The sequence below is a fragment of the Sapajus apella genome, unplaced genomic scaffold, assembly GCF_009761245.1.
Source record: "Sapajus apella isolate SASKATOON/1434 unplaced genomic scaffold, GSC_monkey_1.0 scaffold38, whole genome shotgun sequence".
Taxonomy (NCBI): Eukaryota; Metazoa; Chordata; class Mammalia; order Primates; family Cebidae; genus Sapajus; species Sapajus apella.
Window position 1 is genome coordinate 21,636,826 of NW_022436978.1, and position 4,406 is coordinate 21,641,231.

The 4,406-nt window shown below is 40.3% G+C and overlaps 1 pseudogene; it reads left to right on the top strand.

Annotated features, from left to right (window-relative positions):
* The first annotated feature begins 1,870 nt into the window (after positions 1-1,870).
* On the top strand, positions 1,871-2,453 carry LOC116565052 (annotated as a pseudogene).
* The last annotated feature ends 1,953 nt before the right edge of the window (positions 2,454-4,406 follow it).

Below are 4,406 nucleotides of genomic sequence, written 5' to 3' on the forward strand. Positions count from 1 at the left end.
CCAAAACAAAACAATACTATTCTTCCACTTTCCTTTCTCAGCTAAACACCTTTGACACATACCGATCATTTCTCTTTAAACCTCTCTAGACTTTCAGTTCAATCTTTCTTTTTTCATTCAGGAGCCCTTGTTTATTCCCTCTGTCTTTGTCGCTTTTTGTTATTCACAAATGGGGTTGGGTTGGGTGCTTAAGAATCTTTTTATTTGGCCGGGCGCAGTGGCTCACGCCTGTAATCCCAGCACTTTGGGAGGCCGAGGTGGGTGGATCACGAGGTCAAGAGATCGAGACCATCCTGGTCAACATGGTGAAACCCTGTCTCTACTAAAAATACAAAAAATTAGCTGGGCATGGTGGTGCGTGCCCGTAATCCCAGCTACTCAGGAGGCTGAGGCAGGAGAATTGCCTGAACCCAGGAGGCGGAGGTTGCGGTGAGCCGAGATCGCGCCATTGCACTCCAGCCTGGGTAACATGAGTGAAACTCTGTCTCAAAAAAAAAAAAAAAAAAGAATCTTTTTATTTAAAATGATGTTGTGATAACTCCAAATACAAGAGAACAGGGAAGTGAACCAATATTATTATTATTTTTTTTAGATGGAGTCTCACTGTCACCCAGGCTGGAGTGCAATGGTGTGATCTTGGCTCACTGCAATTTCCACCTCCTGGGTTCAAGTATTTCTCCCGCCTCAGCCTCCAAGTAGCTCGGATGACAGGCGCCTACCACTACACCTGGCTAATTTTGTATTTTTAGTAGAGATGGGGTTTCACCATGTTGCCCAGGCTGGTCTCAAACTCCTGAGTTCAGGTGACCTGCCTGCCTTGGTGTCCCAAAGTGCTGGGATTATAGGTGTGAGCCACCATTCCCAGCCAACCAATTATTTTAAATAGATTTAAAAAAAAAAGCAGTTCAGAAAAAGTAGGCTACCTCTCTGAAGTCACACAGCTCATAAATGACAGAGACAAGATATGAACTTAAGTTTTTCTAACCCCATAGCTCATGTTCTTTCTTTCTTTTTTTTCTTTTTTTTTTTTGAGACGGAGTTTTGCTCTTGTTGCCCAGGCTGGAGTGCAATGGCGCGATCTCTCGGCTCACCGCAACCTCCGCCTCCTGGGTTCAGGCAATTCTCCTGCCTCAGCCTCCTGAGTAGCTGGGATTACAGGCACGCACCACCATGCCCAGCTAATTTTTTGTATTTTTTTTAGTAGAGACGGGGTTTCACTATGTTGACCAGGATGGTCTCGATCTCTTGACCTTGTGATCCACCCGCCTCGGCCTCCCAAAGTGCTGGGATTACAGGCTTGAGCCACCGTGCCCGGCCTAACTCATGTTCTTTCAAGTATGCCATGTTTATTGTCATCTGGGAGGCAGAATAAGCACACAGACTATTATAATTCAAGCCAAACGGGTTATACTGACTCAAGTACGGAAGAGTAGTTTAAGCCAGATGTGGCTTTGTGGACTTGGTTTGAGTTTGGTCTCTGCATGAGACACTGCAGTTCATGGGAATAACACACACACACACACACACACACACACACACACACACACACACACAAAGGGAAATTCCAGCCCCTCTTCTCAGAATTAGGAAGAGCCAAGTTTCAGTGGAAAATACCATAGAGATAAAGCTAGAAAACACAGGTTGGGGCCAGATTATGGAAGGCTAAGCCAGGTGAGCAGGAACATCTGGGGCCAGATCATGGAAGGCTAAGCCAGGTGAGCAGGAACATCTAACTCAGTAAACAACTAGAAACTGTTGTAAGTGCTTAGCCAACAAGTGACTTAATCAGAGCTAAATTTTAGGAAAATGAATCGACAATAATATATTGGATGGATTGCGCAAGGAAAAGCAGAAAGCTCTATTTGGTACCATGATGGATACACAGATGCATCAACCTTTTTTTCTATGTTTAAGACTCTCATTACACAGCAAAGGTAGAATTTAATAAATGTCATTGAAATATACAAAATGTCATAGTAGTTGAAGGTTGAGGCAGCAAAAAAATCTGTTTTCAGTTAGTCTAGAAGAATAGGTTTATTAGGCAATCATTGTCAATGTGAAAATTTTGAGAAGCCAAGCCTAATTTCATGGACATTTAAACTTCCTTGAAATTTTATTTCAGCTCATATGTAGACCCAAACAACTAGCTTACCATCTCTTCAACCTAGCAATTCCTTCCAAATACTAATACCTAAAATCATTTTTTAAAATTATATATTAGGATCTCCAGTGGCAGGGTCTGGGGAAGGGGTGGCAAGCACCTTATCTGGCGGCTAAGGTGGTAAGAAGCCTCTGAAACAGCCCAGGACGCAGGCCAAGGAGATGGACGAGGAAGACAGGGCTTTCAAGCACATAGAAAACGAGGTTAGAAGAAACTCGAGGAGCTAAAAGTGAAGGCCATGGAGAAGGGGCCCCTGGACACAGGTGGAATTCAGAAATCTGGCGAAAAGTAAGCAGCTATTCCTCATGCCTGGGGCAATGGTGACCATTGATTTCATTCGTATTTAAACATTTGTATTCCCTGCCACAGCATCTTTTGCCGCCTATAGGTGAAAGGAAATGTGGTCTTGGAGCCTGTTGTACAATTAAGAATAAACTTTTGTGAAAATGAAAAAATAAAAGATTGAAAATTATGTTTGACTATAGAAGAGATTGGTGGCCATACCTGTAGTCCCAGCTATTTGGGAGGCTAGGCAGGATGATCGCTTGAGTCCAGTCTGGGCAACATAGTGAGATTCTATCTTTAAAAAAAAAAAACGGAATTATTTAGGTATGCAAAAAAGCAAAGTTAAGAGTTTGGTTTTTAAAATAAAAGAAAAAAGAACAAAGCTACGGTAAGTTTTATTTTTAGAGCTACTGCTTTATCAACTAACCAAGATGAAACATTTATTCATAAGATGAGAAATTTTTTTTTCTTCTGAAATTCATTTCTGATTTAATACATATGTGACTCACTGTCACCAAAGAGGAACCTTCTTGCAGAGACTGGTGCAGCTCCCTTAGGGTCAGTCTCTCCAGAAAATATACTTATCTTCCTGCAATACTAATAATGTAAGTGTTAGCTGAATTCTGATTTTGATTATAAATAAAATTTTATAGAAATTGACAAGTGGACTAGAATTTTCTTTGCAAAAGTGAAACTTTTAACAATGAGGTTTCTGGTTTCTTGAGAAAATACAAAACACCCTAATACAGACTCATTTGCAATGAAAGAAAGTCCATGAAATTCTCAGAAAGTAAGATGGAGCAATGCGAATATCCGTAACGAGCAATAATGCCACATTGCAGAAAAAGTAGGATTAATGTCATTCTGATTCAGAGCTTTTAAGCTTGGAAATCCATCTGACAGAAAGGATAAGAACTCAAATTTATTTCTGTTGAAGCAAAACCAGAAGAACAATAAGTAGCTAATCCTGATAATGGAAGAAGGGGAAGAAAGATTAGCTGAGAAATTGATGTTTCCAGATGGGATGAATTTGTGAAGTCTCTGGGATTTGGGTTAAAAGTTGGGGCAAATTGGGTGAGGATGGGGTGGTTAAATTCACCTACCTGATTTTTGTTTATGAAATCCAACTGGTGAGACAGAAAAACTTCTGAGGCATTCATTTACTGGATACTGTGCTCTGATTTATTTAGCAGGAAATACATTATTCACAATGAAAGCAGTTGTGGAACTGTTACAAGGTGGGCTTCTAAGAGCAAGAAAAGGAACACACCCCAGCATCAGGTCAGAAAGTTCTGTCTCCATATGTCAGTGCTGGCATTAATCAACTGTTTGATTCAATGTAGAAGTCTGAGGGGCTGCCGTGTTCCTGAAGTATTTTGGAGTTTCATTTGCACAGCAAACACACGCTTTCCTTAGGTTGTCTAGCTGCTGTGGGAGCTTGGAGGACTTGAATATGGGGGATTGGGAAGAGTAAGGAGGACCCGATCTCCACGCACCCACCCCTGGCACTGCCTCAGGACCTTCAGCAAGATGCTCAGTTCTCTGAGCCTAAATCATTCTTTAGCACAATGGGAATAATAATATCCCCTTACAAATCTGTTGTCTAGAGTAAATGAGGTTAGGTAATGTGAAGTGCTGTCTCCTAAATGCTCCATAAATGTATGTTAAATATAAAAGATATCAAAGGGGAAATACTGAAGTAGGAAATTTGTTTAAAAGCAGATTGTTTCTGTTAAAAAGGTCCAATTCTGCACTGTTCTAGATCATTTTTGATATCTACTTGCAGATATAGTTAGCCTTCCATATCTTCTGTATTCTTAGATTCAATCAACCTCAGGTCAAAAATATTTGAAAATAAATTAAAAGTAATAATAGAATAATAAAAAGAATACAAAAATTTAAAAATACAGCCTAACAACTATTTACGCAGCATTTGTATTGTGTTAGGTATCATAAGCAA